This window comes from Muscardinus avellanarius (assembly GCF_963383645.1).
Source record: "Muscardinus avellanarius genome assembly, chromosome: 3".
NCBI lineage: Eukaryota > Metazoa > Chordata > Mammalia > Rodentia > Gliridae > Muscardinus > Muscardinus avellanarius.
The window spans coordinates 76,960,924-76,977,592 of record NC_137788.1 but is presented as its reverse complement, the minus strand read 5'-3'; the positions used below and the strand labels follow the sequence as shown (position 1 = coordinate 76,977,592).

At 35.6% G+C, this 16,669-nt stretch overlaps 1 protein-coding gene across 2 annotated transcripts in view; it reads right to left on the bottom strand.

Moving 5' to 3' along the window:
- The window catches only part of HS2ST1 (heparan sulfate 2-O-sulfotransferase 1), a gene marked incomplete at both ends in the record, with an annotated part of 147,259 nt that overhangs the window by 130,324 nt on the left and 266 nt on the right, over window positions 1-16,669 (bottom strand). The gene's annotated exons all lie outside the window — the stretch shown is intronic.

Genomic DNA, 16,669 nt, shown 5'->3' with positions numbered 1-16,669 from the left:
CTCAAATATGCTGAAATAATGTGATTAAAGCTGCATCTTTTGAAGTGACATCAGTGATTCTGAGTAGAACATTATCATTTTAAATCTAACTGGACTTACCAATGCCCACTGAATTTCAAAGTAACAAGTCACCTAAAGAGGCACTTAAACATGGAGCTTTAGTAAACCATAACTACATATTAAAATGATCAGTCTATCACAATAATGAGTGCATATGCAACTTCAAAAATCTAGTTCAGTTTTTAGAATATAGAAGGTACATGGTACATTCACAAAAAAAATTGTATGAAAAAATATTGCTAGCTGGAAATTCATTTCCCTGAAACATCTATTATTGAGATAAGTTTAAAAATTATTTCTTAATCCACTTTGTTATTTATCCTCATATTTGGAAGGAAATAATAACAACACTATTAAGGGCAATTAATTATTGGGCCTTTTGATCTCTGGGTCAAATGTGGTAAATGGTAAACAAACTTCAAAGTATATGTAGCATTAACAATGCTCATTTTAGGGTGATGAGTAAACTCAAAATATATAGTTTTGAATATAAAACATTCATGGTATACTAGTCTTGTAACTAGAGACAAGAATTGTTAGGAGCTAAAAAAAAACCAAAATTCTCATATTTGAGAAGTGAGTAGGTTCAATATGAGTCTCCAGAATCCCCCTGAGTTCAATTCCCAGTACCCCCCTCAAAGTACAGCTATAAAACAAGAGTACACAATAAATCTAGCATCTCTTTCAAAATATTTCCCCTGACAATTACTAAAATTTTTAAATAAATCCATGAAAACATCATTCAAGTGAAATTATTGCTCTACTATGAAATTGGGTGTAGCAACTTATGTTAAGGTTTTAGTGAAGTATTTTTAAGTATAGGTCACCTATACTTAAAAATAATGGGGTAACACAAAAAAGTGGCAAAAATAATGGTGAAACAGGTGACATATTTATCTCTCATAGTATCTAGCATTCTGATAGCCACAAATTAATTTCTTTTTTTAAAAAAATATAGTGTCTTACAATTTGCCCAAACTGGCCCGAACTCCTGGGCTCAAGCTTTTAGGCTCAAGCATCCTCCTGCTTCAAACTTCAAAGGAGCTGGGGCCACTGGGACATGCCAGCATGCCAGCCAATCTCCCAAAATTTCTAATTGAAGAAAGGCAAGTAACTGTTTGCCTAAGCTAGTAATTTTTGAAGATTTAAGAATTTTTCCTTAAGAAATTTTTTTGAAAATTTAAAAAATGTTTTTTTTCTAAAGTCATTCTCATAATCTCATCAGTAAATGTAACAGTACAACCTATGGTATTCTGTGTTTAAGTGAAAGAAAATAAGAAAAGCTGAATTTCCTAAATTGAAATAAAGGCTTTAGCACATACTTATGTTTTTTTTTTTTTCTCTATTTGAGAATATGACAATGAATCACCATGGGAAAAGTGACAATATAATGAGGAAACTATCACTTAAAACTTTTTCTACAGTGGAAAAGACGACTTGGGTTCCTTCTTCCTTCACTAATTTGTCCATCATTAATGCTTCAAATAATTAAAATGCCAAGGAGGTATACATAAATACACACATCTATAAACATAAACAGAAATTCCCATCACAACTCAAATTTAATTTGTATTTTATAAAAATCTGTCCTCAAACTGCCAAGCTGGTAAGAAATGGTAGAGAGTTCATTAATATTAAAAAAATATACAAGACTTTTATAGAAATAGATTACTACCTTTAGGGACAAATAACAATTATGAATTACCAGTGACCATTATTCTTTCCCTTATAAGAGTGGAAGAAAATAGCTACTCTAAATATAAAATCAATAACTTAAGAAACATCATTTACCTAATTATTTATTCAAATGTCACCCTATAGGTGGGTACTGGGAAAGTCCACAGCAGCAGGAAATGTAAATTATGGACTATATTAAACCATAAAGACAACAGCAAAGAAAAAGCAATTACATATTAGTATGACTACTATTAACAACTGATAAATATGTTTATATAGTTTTCAAAAATTTTCCCATTCATTATCATTATTTATCTTCAGAGCAACTCAGAAAAGAATCCTTTATATTAACATAATATATAATATAATAGAAACAGTCAAATTCACAATAAGTATTCACCACTGGTTATTATTATCATATTTTATAAATGTTCAAAGACCCCGATGCCTTGTCATTGGTAGGAAAAGCCAAAACCCATCTGAGAAAAATGGGTCCAATGGCATAGAATGAAGATAATCAAATCAAGTGAAAAGAGACAAAAGGAAGTCAGAGTGGTCATGAGGAAACCTCAATCATAACTAGTCATGGGATTAATGAAGCACAAAGTTCCAACATAAGACAAAAGAAAATGGGGCATAACATCTGATATAGTAGATATCCCTGGACAGGACCATTCCTAAATCAGACACTCTGGCTTCCAACTTCCAGGTTCAGGAGCAAAAGGCTCCTTAACATGCACTTCTAACATTCTATGTTATGAAATCTATTCCAAAATGCTAGAATATCACCATACAAGTTTCTTTGCATTTTTGTTTTGTTTTGTTTTAACCTTCAAAACATGAAGAAATTTATGTCCCAAAGGATACTGGTGAATGGTATGTTCTAACCTATTTAACAAAATGAAGCTATTGATATATACCTTAAGATCAAACCAAGCCCATCATTCTAGCCAGCTCTTCTATTCGGACAATTAAGTTAACTTTGCTAAAGGTATCTAGAATACCAGAACATCCAACATTTTAAGAGTAAAGTGTGATTTATTTAAAAGAATTAAAATTGTGTTGAAATTAAAATGATGGCAATGAAGGATGCAACTTTTCAACATCCAAATGCAGAATTTCTGCATCTTAAGAATCTTAACTATATCTCAAGAATCTGTATCTCAAGAATCTTAACATCAAAACAGGCTAAAGCTGGGCGTGGTGGCGCACACTTGTAATCCCCGCACTTGGGAGGCAGAGACAGGAGGATCATGCAGGTTCGAAGCCAGCCTCGCCGGCTTAAGAGACCCTGTTTCCAAATAAAAAAATATAAAATAGGTGGGGGGGGGGAGCCCAGAGGTAGAGGGTTTCCAGGAACCCCAGTACAACCAAAATAAATAAATAAATAAATAAATAAATAAATAAATAAAATAAAAAATAGGGCTGGGAGGTACCACCAAAAAAAAAAAAAAAAAAAAAACCAAAACCCAGGCTGAACTTGTTTCAGTTTGGTAAAGATAAAACTTTACAAGTCAAATGCAAGATCCAAGAAAGAGTTTATCCATTTTAAGTTAATAACTCAATTTTATTCAAAGCTCAACATTTCCGCCGATATTCAAATTAGTGTATTTCTCATCATTAAATATTTAAGATACTATCCTTTTATATCACACCTAAGAAATTGAAGAAACTAAAGACAGTTCTAAATAATCAAGCTCCTAGAAAGAATGAATATAGGGTAAAATTTGTAGTTTATTAATTCTGAATAAAAATTCATCTTTGCAGTAGAATTTTAGTTACAATGTTTTTGTGCAACTAGTTTTTTTCTAAAGACTTCATTTTTTAAAAATACTATCAGCTAAAATAAAAAAACAAGCTGCAAAAGGCATACTTTTTTTTTTTTTTTAATAGTACTGGGGGTTGAACCCAGGGGCATTCTATCTCTGAACTCTACCCCGAGCCCTACTTTTTTTTTTTGGTGGTACTGGGGTTCCTGGAAGCCCTTCTACCTCTGGGCTACACTACCAGACCTATGTTTACATTTTTCATTTGGAAACAGGGTCTCCTAAGCCAGCACGCGTGGCTGGCTTCGAACCTGCGTGATCCTCCTGTCTCTGCCTCCCAAGTGCAGGGATTGCAAGCATGCGCCACCATGCCGGCTCCAAGCCCTACTTTTTATTCTTTATTTTGAAAGGGAGTCTCACTAAGTTGCAGAGGACCTGACTAAAACCTATGATCCTTCCATCTCAGCCTCCCAAGTACTGGGATTACAAACATGCACCACCATGCCAGGCTAAAAGGCATACTTTTAAAAGCACAACAGAAATATTAAACACTTAATACAGAGCTAGTTGTTCCTATAAAAAAAAAAAAAAAAGTCAAAGCCAGGCATGGTGGCAAATACTTGTAATGCCAGTACTTGGGAGATAAACAGGAGGATCACAGGTACAAGGAGAGTCTCGGTAACTTAATGTGGCCCTCAACAAATTAGAGAGATCCTGTTTCCAAAAAAAAATAATAAATAATAAATAATAAGAGGGCTGGGGTGTAGCTCAGAATTCGATTCAATCCCTAGCACCAAAAAGAAAAAGGAGACTAATACCAAAGGCCACTAACATATTTAACAGAAAAAATTTAAAATAAATTGATCAATCCTTTTCCTATGCACAAAAAGAATACATACCAGGTGTGTTTTATCAGTGAACCAATAACATTCCTAAATTATATTCATTAATCCAAACTTGGGCATGATTTAAAATTAGAAACAAATATCAAGAATGAGTTTCGCCTACATAGTCATTTAACCTCAAATCCATAACCACACATTTAACCTCAAATCCATAACCACAGCAAACTTTAAGGTGTTTTCCAACAGAAGTTCCCCTTTCCCAACTAACATTTGATGAGTTGCTCAAGTAATTTCTGAGTGCTTAACTATACAAATCACTTATTTCTAATCATGTCACAAATTAGGAATAAACAATAGAAAACATAAGGTAATACTAAGGGATGATTCTTATGTCGTACTTGAATTTAGAAAGTGGTAAACCAGGCATGGTGGAGCACACTTATAATCCCATTATTCAGGAGTCTGAGAGAGTAGGATCGCAGTTCATGGACAGCTTCAGTCACTTAGTGAGACCCTTTGCAACTCAGTTGAGACCCTGTTTCAAAATAAAGAATAATGTCGGGCGTGGTGGTGGTGCATGCTTGTAATCCCCGTGCTGGGGAGGCAGAGACATGAGGATCATGCAGGTTCAAAGCCAGCCTCGCTGGCTTAAGACACCCTGTTTCCAAATAAAAATATAAAATAGGTCTAAGAGTGTAGCCCAGAGGTAGAAGGGTTTCCAGGAACCCCAGTACCACCAAAATAAATAAATAAATAAAAATAAATAAATAGAATAAAAAATAGGGCTGGGAGGTATAGCTCAGAGGTAAAATGGCCCTGGATTCCATCCCCAATACCCCCCCCACACACACACACAGACTTTAGGAAGTGGGTATTGCTTTCCCTCTAAATCCATTTTTAAGTTGTCATATAAGTACAAAATCAATTTGCAGTTTTCAGAACTACCACTTTCTAAAAAAGGATCATCCCTAATATTTCATCATAGCCACAGTTCAGCATAAATAAACTAACTTTAGCTAGAAATATGTCACCCAAAGCTGAATATCTATGAATTATAATAATAGTGTTGACCTTAAGGTAATAGGTGCATTTTCTATACATGCAACAAATTGACTAGAATTAGCACTAGTACCACTATCCCATATCCCTTCCCCACTACTAGTATGGAATAGGGGTAATAATAAAGGAATAGGGAAAGAAGTCTTTGAAGAGGAATACTGTCAATCCAAAGATCCGTAAAAGAGGAAAAAAAGAAACAAAACTGAATAGATGGGGCAAACAGAAAACCAACAGCAACTCAGACATTTAAACCCAACCACCACCTCAACAATTATGTTATAAAAGTGAATGCTTTAAATGTTTCATTTTTAAAAAAAGATTGTGAAATTAGATGCAAGATTTACTTATATGTTGCTTACAAGAAATCCACTTTAAATGTAAAAACACAACCAAGTTAATAGTAAAAGAATAATAAAAAGCATATACCTTGCTAGTATTGATCAAAAGAAAACTACATTATCTGTATTAACATCAGACAATTTAGGTGTCTTAGATCATTTTGTACTGCCATAACAAAATACTAGAGACTAGTTAATTTGTAAAGAACAGATATTTATTTCCTCATAGTTTTAGAGTCCAAGTTCATGGTGCTAGTATCTGTTAAGAGACATAGCAGAAAGTAGAAGCCACCTCACAATACTGTTGCACTGGGGATTAAGTTTCCAGCACAAGAATTTGGTTTCAGAGCAAATATTACAAAGGATAAAGAAAGTCATTTCATATGAGAAAGGGTTAATTAATCAAGAAGACATTAAGATCCTATCTTAGAAACCTAATTACTGCATATCAAAATATACGAGGCAAAAAGTGACAGCATTGAAATGAGAAATAGAAAACCCACAATTATGAAAGATTTCAAAATTCTTTGGGGGAAGGGCTTGGGAGGGTACTAGGAATTGAACCCAGGAGCTACATCTTCACCCTTTTTTATTTATTTTGAAACGGGATCTCACTAAGCTGCTCAGATTGACCTTGAACCTGTCTCAGCCTCCTAAGTACTGGAATTTCAGATAGTATCAAAACCTTTCTAATTGATAAGTAGGCAGAAAAAAAAAATCAAGGATGTAAAAGAGAACTACCAACTTGACCTATGCTGCCGAAGCTGGCTTCAAACTCCTGGATTCAAGTGATTCTCCTGCCTCGACTTTCAATTAACTAGGACTGCAGTTAATTGAACAAATCTAGCTTTAAAACTATTTTAACTGATAAATACAAATTGTGTTCATTTATTCTTTATAACAAGCTGTTTGGCTGTTTTGAAAATACATATACATTGTGGAATGGCTAGATCAAGCTAATAAACCTTCACAATATCTAATAAACTTATTTTGTATGTGTGCGATGAAAACTTAAAATCTACTTAGAATTTTTAATACACTAACTACAGTTACCATGTTGTACAATAGATCTCTTGAACATACTGCTCTCAAGTGAAATTGTGTGTCCTTTAAACACCTCCCTAAACCCTGCTCCTCATCTCCTAGCCCCTGATAACCATTTGTAATGGTTTGGATGTATAACATCCCCCAAGACTTCAAAAAAAAAAGAGGCAGCTATGTTGGAGGAGAGGCTTGGATCCTGAAGAGGGTTCCCTGAGAGTTTGGTCTTGGGGATCATACAAGGTCTCTTCTCATGCTCTTTCTTGCTTCTGGCCTCTATAATGTGAAAGTAAAGCCCTGCTCTCTGCTTCTCTGCTTCCCTCTGCCTTGCCCTTTCCTCCACACACCTGACCTGATGTACACTAATTTTCTAAAATCTCCAGAACTGTGAGCAAATCAATCTTACTTCCTCTAAATTATATGGTCAGTTGTGGTGGATTACAGCATTAAGAATGCTATCTAAAACAAAAATTTGTACCAGAGGAGCAGGGCCATATCTAAGTCTAATCATGTATTTAATGAGTACTTAGAAATGGTTTGTGAGAGGATGTTGGAAGGACTAGAATATGATAAACACTGTACTCTGGAGATTTAAAGGACAACAAGAACTCCATAGGAAAAAGAAGTGGAGGGCACATGTGTTACATTCTTGCAAAGAACATATTGGCATTTTGCCCATGTCCTGAAACTCTACATGAGACCAAACTTAAAATTTATGAACTGATTAAGCTGGCGAAGAAAAATCTCAAAATAAAATACCCAAACTGCATTATGGATATCGAGTCTTGGGAGCAGAAAGCAAAAGAGAGACTTTATAGATCTGCAGTTTGGCCAGAAAAGTATATGTAAAGCTGGGGCCCAGAGAGAATTTTGCAGAAGAAAGCAGATAGCTGAAAAGAGGTTGAAACACTTTGCTTAGAAACAAAGAAAAGAATACTATCAGGGCAATTGAAGATTTGTATAAAAAAGGAATGTGATCAGGGCATTTTGTAACCATAAAAACATGGTTACACTGAAAACATATGTGGTCACCTTAAAGAAAGGCACTCAGATTTCTTACAGAGCCACATGGAAGCAGGCCCAGCAGCTATGATTGAAAAGGGCCCAAAGGCAGTGATTAAAGAGAATGTGACTATCTTTCCAGCTGGTGGTGTATCCTGGAGCTCACGCAATGCTGGCTTTGCTGGAAAAAAAAGGGCCATGATGTCTCCCCCCAACCCCCAGATTTCAAAGGTCTGGAAAGCCAGATAACATGTGGTAGGGTCAGAATCCCTACAAGCAGACCTAAATGGGCTAATGTGTGAAGTTGTGAGGGTTAAACAAAGATTACAAGAAAAATTGGAGCCTGGCGTGGTGGCGCACGCTTGTAATCCCAGCATTCGGGAGGCTGAGACCAGAGGATCATGGTACGCGGACACCCTCAGCTACTTAGTGAGGCCCGGTTTCAAAATAAAAAGAATAAAAATAGGGCAGGGGTGCGGCTTGGAGGTCAAATGCCCCTGGGTTCCATCCCCAGGCCCGCAAAAAAAAAAAAAAAAAAAAAAAAGATGTCAGAAACATGGAAAGGCTACAAGCTGTGAGCTATGGAGACAGGCTAAAATAGCCAGTGCACTGTCAATTGCAATCAACCAGGCCACAAGGTGAGGCTGCAAAGATCCTCTGGAGATCGCATCTCACCACCAAGTGTCCCCGTTTTCAGAAATGGAGCTGCAAGTTTAAGTTCTTAACCTGCTGTATTTCCTTCTGTCTTGGTTTTCCATTCCTACTTTTTTTTTTCCCTAGTACTGGGAATGGAACCCAGGGGAATACTACCACTGAGCTATACTTTCAGCCCTATTTTTTATTCTTTATTTTGAAACAGGGGCTCGCTGAGTTGCAAAGGACCTAAGCAAACTAAGTAAAGGCTAAGTAAAGGCTGTCTGCAAACTGCAATCCTCCTGTCTCAGCCTCCCAAATGCTGGGATTACAAGTGTGTACCACAACACCTGGCCCATTCCTACTATCTATGGCCCTAATCCTCTCTTCTGGAATGCAAACATTTACTCCATGCCATTGTACGCTGGATGTATGTAACCTGCTTTTTTATTTTTACAGGACTCACAACCAAAAGTATACTTTGAGTCTCAGGAGGGACTAACCTTTTGAGTTATGCTAGAACTATTAAGTCTGTAGGAACTCTTGGAAATGAACTAAATGCATTTTGCATTGTGAGGTGGCCATGAAGTCTAGGGGACTAGAAAAAGAGTGTAATGGTTTGGATTATAATATCCTCTAAAACTCAAGAGTAAGCAGTCATACTGGAAAGATTTGGTTGCTGAGGAGGGGTCCTTAGTAGTGTGGCTTCGGGTTATACAAAGTCTCTCCTCCTCTTGCTCTCCCTTGTTTTCATCCTCCATAATAAAAGCAGAGCCTTGCTCTCTTCTCTGTTTCCCACGACCATGCCCTGATCTCCACAGACCTGGCCTGACATGAACTAAACCTCTGAAATCTCAAAAATTGTGAGCAAATAATCTTTCTTCCTCTAAACTGTGTGCTCGGTTGTGCTGAATTGCAGCATTGAAAATGCTGTCTGAAACACCACCATTCTACTCTCTGCTTCTCTGAATTTTGCTTTTTTGGATTCCACAACAAAGGAGATCTTGAGATATTTGCTTTTCTGTGCCTGGCTTATTTCACTTAATATAATGTTCTCTAGGTTCACACTCATTGTATGCCATGTTTTCTTTATCCATCCATCCTCTGATAGACAAAGACTGATTTCATGTTTTGGCTTTTTTTTTTTTTTTTTTTTTTGCAGTACTGGGGATGGAACCCAGGAGCATTCTACCTCTGAGCGACACCCCCAGCCCTATTTTTTATTCTTTATTTTGAAACAGGGTCGCACTGAGTTGCAAAGGGCCTCACTAAGTAGCTGAGGCTGGCTTCAAACTTGTGCAATCTTCCTGTCTCTGCCTCCCAAATGCTGGGATTATAAGCATGCGCCACCACACCCGGCTTTTGGCTACTTTTAATAATGCTGCAATAAACATGAGCGTGCAGGAATGTTGACATACTGATTTTTATTTCCAATGAATATGAAACCAAAAATAAAATGGTTGGATGATATGGTAATCCTATTTTTTATGTCTTGTGACACCTCCATATTGTTTTCTATACTGGCGGTATAGAAAATAATATACTACCTTACCACTAACAGTGTGGACATGTTTCTTTTTCTCTACATTCTCTCCAACATTTGCTATTTTCCATTCTCGGGATAATAGCCATTCTGAAAGGGGCACAGCAATATCTCGTGTGGTTTTAATTTGTATTTCTCTTATGATTAATGATGCTGAGCATTTTTTATATGCCTGTTGGCCATTTGGATGGCCACTTTTGAGAAGTGTCCATTAAGATCTTTACTCATTTATTAATCAGGTTGTTTTTCTATTATTGAGATAAGAGCCTTTGCTATCTTGGACATTAACTCATTATCAGATGTATGTTTGCAGATATTTTCTCCCAATTCATAAAGTTTATATTATGAGTTTGGTATGGTGGTACATGCCTGTAATCCCAGCATTTGGGAAGCTAAGACAGGTAAATTTCAGGTTTGAGACAAGCCGCAGAAATTTAGTGAGGCCCTCAGCAACTTAGCAAGACCCTGTTTCAAAATAAAACTGGGCTGGCGGCGGTGTAGCTCAGAGGCAGAATATCCCTAGATTCAATCCCCAGTGTAGGAAGGTAGGAAGAAAGGAAACAAGGCAGGCATGCATGCAGGCAGGCAAGCAGGCAGGGAGGGAAAGTTCATTTATATTCTAAGTCACAAACAAATCTAAATAAATTTTAGGATATCAAAGGAATAAAACAAAACCTCATATATATATATATATATATATATATATATATCCTGCCCCCTTTCACAGAATACAGCTGTAACTAGTGACTGCTAGCTTAAAAAAAAAAAAATTCTCAGCCTCATCCTTTATGTAGATGGTAACTCATCCTCTTTAATAGACCAAGGATAAAACAGAGCAAAGAAGTTTAAAATGGGGGCACCTCCTCATCTTTCTCTTCTATCTTCCCGAAATTTAGAGCAGAGAACTCCAAGGCCAAAGGAGACAGTAGTACTACAGACACTATCTACCATATCATGTACATATGCTAATGAGAATTATCCACCAAAACGGGGAGAAATGATTATAAGAGAATGCAGGAAAGCTCCTGAAACTATTTCCTTATGTAGAAAAGAGGACAGGATATGCGTGCCAACAGGAGCACTTCCAGTTAATCTATAGTTGACAAGCAGAAAGAACATGTTAGTGCAGCTACTGGTAGGTGGGTAGATAATTATAAATAATTATGTTATCATGAACTATTATTAAGTCCATCTATAAGTATTCTTTTAGAGTACTCATTCTCAAAAATCAGTGTTTTAATATTCATTATTTTATCAACTTTACTAATTCCAAAAATCTACTAAAAAGTTTAACAGTGGTGGATACTTATCTGGACATATTTTAACTGAGACCAACTGCTTCAAGTGATCCTTCTATGGCACTGGATACCCTATTCAAAACTCTTAAGTGAAGCACCAGTTAGTAATTCTAGAATAACCGCATTCCTATTAACCCAAAGTAGCTACTATGAGGTTTCCCAATAGGTATTGTTTACATGGTTATGGTTTCAAGCACTTATAAAAAATATGAAATTCAAAACAGCAGACTCAACCTTGGCCCTAGAATTAACATAATACTTGCCAATGGAAATGACTACATAAACTATTTGTAATTACTTTCTTCATTTAAGATTATATACTAATACATCTATAAATTTATATAGTTGTATAACAAGCATGTGTTTGAAAAATATTATTCAAAATGTTTAGATACTATACAAGATAAAATTATGAAGCATGTAATTCTAATATTTATACAAGAAATATAGCTTTCACTGCACTGTTCCATCAGCCAACATTAGCAACAGGTGTCTTTTTGAGAATCCTAAAAAAATAAAATTGTCTTTTACAAGTAGATTTTGATACATACTATTTAATAAATACATACATATTTAGCTAGTTCAGTCAAAGCTAAATAGTTTTCATTTTGACTCCCTACTCTTTTCTATTTCTCATTTAAAATTTTTTTCAATATACCTTCCCAAACTTTTTATCTTCTAAATGTAATAAGCTACATGTTGTGACATATTATTAAAAATAAATATACCCCATTAAATATAAAATAGATACAGGTCAAATAACCTTTATCCCAAATGCCTAGAACCATAAGTATTTCAGATTTTGGATATTTCCAGATTTGGCAATATTATTATATAATGAGATATTTTAAAGATGAAACTCAAGCCTAAACACAAGTTTCATTTATGTTTAACATTCACTTCATATAGTACTATGTATATTACGTACATTACTAATGTAATTTTATATCTATATTTTAGTGTGCCAACTTTTTGAAAATGACCATCACATTAAGTCAGGTATGGAATTTTTCATTTGTAGCATCCTATCAGGGCTTTAAAATTTTGATTTGGAAACATTCCATATGGTGGTTTTTCTGATTAGGGACATTTGGTATATACTAGAAATCTATGATTTGTGTGTGTGTGTGTGTGTGTGTGTGTGTGTGTGTGTGTGTGTTACTGGGGATGGAACCAAGGGGCTTTCTAACTCCAGGCTATACTCCCAGACCTATTTTATATTTTATTTGGAAACAGAATCTCACTAAGTACCTGAGAACCTTACTAAGTAGCTGAGGCTGGCTTTGAACCTGTGTGATCCTCCTGTCTCATCCTCCCAAATACTGGGATAACAAGCATGTGCCAACATGCCGGGCTGAAAGTTATAATTTCTACCATTAAGATATCACATACTCCTTAACAAATCTAATAAAAAGATATACATATTATTTCAGGGAAGTCATGGATACCTTGATGCCTATATATACTATGGGTTTCTGAAGTTTAAAGAATCTCTGGTTACTGAAAAAGAATGGAGTTTAAAAATCCAGAATATATTAAAACGTATATAAGTAAAAAGAATTAACTAACATGATCCTCCAGTGCTTGGGAGGCTGAGACAGGAGGATCGCACAGGTTTGAAGCCAGCCTCAGCAACTTAGTGAGACCCTGTTTCCAAATAAAGTATAAAATAGGTCTGGGAGTATAACCTGACAGTAGAAAAGGCCCTGGGTTCCACTCCCAGTACCACACACAAATATAAATAAATAAATAAATAAATAAATAAATAAATAGTAATATGATCTTTATCATAAATAGCTATTCACTGAAAGAAATTACAATAAAATCTCTATAGACTATAAATGGCTGCAAGACTAAAAATGTAAAAAAAAACCTCTACAATGGGATAATCAAATATAAAGAATATAAATAAACTTATTTCTGGGAAATCTTCTTAAGCAACATATGAATCCTACTTGTCTAAACTGAGTTGTGTAAATTTTAAACCTTGTATATCAGCAAATATATCACAGTCAGGAGACAAATGATAGACTTGGAAAAAAACAGACTCAAGGCATATAAGACATGAAGGATTACCAATTTTAACATTAAAAAATTATAAAATTACCCAATAGAAAAATTAACAAACGAAAATGAACTAGCAAGTAAAAAGGCAATAACCATATGTAAAGATGTGTAAAGATGTTCAATCTAATTAGAATGTAAGAAAATGTAAGTTAATTTAACAACATATTTCACAGCCTCAGACTGGCAAAAATTAAAAGCAGATATCTTACAATACTTGAGGATGTGTGCTGGCAGTGTAGATTATTGTAACCTTTTGAAAAATAAAAAATTTAAAGAGAACAGATTTTAAAGTTTTTAAATAAAACCATGTGTCCTTTGTCCAAGCCTTTCTACATATAAAATTTATTCTAGTAAAAAAAGATATCAATGCCTAGGAGTTAAACAGACATGAAGATGATTTTTATAACATTTAATACCAATAAAAAAACCTTGAAGGGTGGAGAAGAAAACAATCTGAATGCCCATTACTGACATAAAATCTTAATAAATTTACGATATATGAATACTTTGCAATAGTTAACCATATTTGAATAAGTCAAAATTTTATGTACTGCCCTGGAAAGATATCTACAACATTAAATGAAAAAAGCAAGGTTCAGAATACACATACCATGATCTCACACTTGTTTAAGAAACCTGTATAATAGCATATTGGTTTTTTAGGAATTCCTATTCATATACTTAATTTTCAAAGTGGTCAATGAATATACTTGTTTTGAATATGTCTATTGCATTATTAGAAGTCTCATCATCAAGATATTATTGCCTGCATAGTATAATATAGGCATTATCAGACACAATCCTTTGAAATCTTCTACAATGGAAAAATAATAATAAAAATTACTTGTGCTTTTAAAGACAAAATGCTTAATAGGTTTCTTTGAGGTCAAAATAAAAATTTTTAACATTGCAATTTCACACTTAGCAGAAAAAACCCAAAGATTTTTTTCTACAGTAGCAAAAATAAGCTATTTCAATCATTCCACTGGGTAATATAATTATGTTCATTATATGGATAAAAACAAGGGGCAGACATTACACTAAACCAATTCCTTTGTTTCTGAAATTGAATTTTTCAGAATGATATTCATGCTTAACAATAAATGCATTGATAATTTAAAAATTCTAATCAGTTAAATCTCAGTATAAAGTCTAGAGCTGCCTGGTACAATTAACAGCACTAGAGATGGAATCAGACATATCTGAGTTCCAATCCTGTCTCTGCTACTTACTAGTGATGTGTTCTTAAGCAAGTTATAAAAATCTTCAAGCTTGTTCCTACATCTGCAAAAATAGCTTTCTACGATGTTCTTGGAAAATTAAATAAGTATATCACAGATGAAAAATGTCCAGTGACAGAGCCCTATTATCAAAATAGGCCTTTTTCTGCCTTTCCTTCAAGAGGGGTCAGGTTAGTAGCAGGCAATGACTCTTTCATAAGACTTTAAAAAAATAAAGGAAGAAAAGAAAATCTTGATATAGTAGAGAACACCTGTAGTTCAGGAGGCTGAGGCAGAAAGAACACTTGAACCCTGAAATTCAAGGCCAATCTGGGCAACAGAGCAAGTCCCCCATTTCAAAAGACAAGAGAAGGAAAGGGAAGGAGAGCTGATATAAAGCTATACATTTTATCAGCTGTGTGTTTGCATATCCAGATGCAAAAATATCCCTTTAATCACTTGTATCCAAAGTGCCTCTCCTTCAATTATTTTGATGAGTTATTTATTTTTATACATATTTACTTTTTCCGATGGAATTTTCTTTTTTATAAGAAAATTATAATAAGCACGTTACGTCCTACCTGTTGCATTTACATCTTCAGGTAACTGTTCTTAATATTTCTTAATATCATTCAGGTGGTATCTATGGAAACCACTTTCAAGTGTTATGGAAAAAAAATGTTAGGCAAGGAGGAAGATCAAAACTTTTAAGTCATCCTAACCCACTTTAATATGTCTAAGAAATAAACTCCAGATAATTCCAAGTAGCAATCCAACAAAAAATTTTATTCTAATATAACTTTCAACTTCTAAGAGGAATCTTTTTTTCTGTAAAGTTGGATCATTAATGAGGGCATTCATGATCTGAATGCTGCTAAATGGATCCAAATGCAAAAGAAAGCATAACGTTCAACCTTCAATATTTAAAGACAAGACACATACTAATAAACTTATGGAAGTCTACCAAAACTGTAAATTGTTAGCTACTGTACCTACCGTCACAGTTATTTCCTGATACATTTTTACTAAAAGTTCATCATCATAATCACACACGGTAATATCTGTCCCCAATAGTTGCTCCTTAAATTATGCTGCTGAAGGTACTTTTTTGCTTGCTCTTCAAAAGATGTTTAAGATGACAGCGAGGTGAAAGTGTATGCAAAAAAACACTTCACACTACTTTTTCATATTGAAATTACAACCTCTTGAGCTGATTTTTAAGTGTCATGTACCTTTTCAAATCAAAATGTATCACTGCCATTCTTTAAAATTCCCTCTTCATCCTGAGCTCTTCCAAATGCCACAGTCCTCTCCTATTCCGAAAGTACATCTATCATCTTTGCTTCCTTCTGATCTTTCACAATTTCACACTCGAACTTTTTGAATTTCAGAGCCCTTCATCCATTACAGCACTGCTGTTTAAAGAACGGTAAGGTTAACTTTCCGCGTAATCATTTATTTTCCTTTCATAAACGCAAACCTCACTGTAATTCCCCTTCAATGTTCCCTCCTCTTCTAAATTCACATCAGACTGCCGCGAAAATATATATATATATACATTCCGTAGCCCAAAATTAATCAATTTAACACAACTAATAAATAAATAAAGAACTTAAGTCCCCGGAACTTTAGCCTCGTTTCGGTAGGGTTGAAGCCTTTTACTTGCTTCCCTGCCCTACCTGGCCAGCCTCCCTCGGCCGCCCTCCGTAGGGTCCCCTGCTGCCCCAGCACAAGAGTGCAACTCACTACAGTGTATTTCTTGTACTCCGCATCTTCCCGGAGTCTCCTTCCATTTCTGCGCCTCTACCCATTCGTGAACCTACCCCCGGCCCGCCATCCCCCAAAGATTCCGTACCTGGGCGACCATATCTCAGTTAGGATACCCCTCTCCTGACACTGCTAGGGCTACCCCGTAAGACTCCTAGGAGAACGCGCCGGCAGGCTCTCTCCGCTCCACAAGAACCGCTCCCCGCAAGTTCAGTCCGCCCCTGCTCTCTCCGGGGAATGCCTACTTCGGGACGAGCCGAGGATTCGGGAGCCATGCCGTGCAACCTCAGCCCCGCGACCTCGCGCGCCCAGCCTGCCACTCGCGCCAGACTCGCGGGGTTCCGCAATGGAGC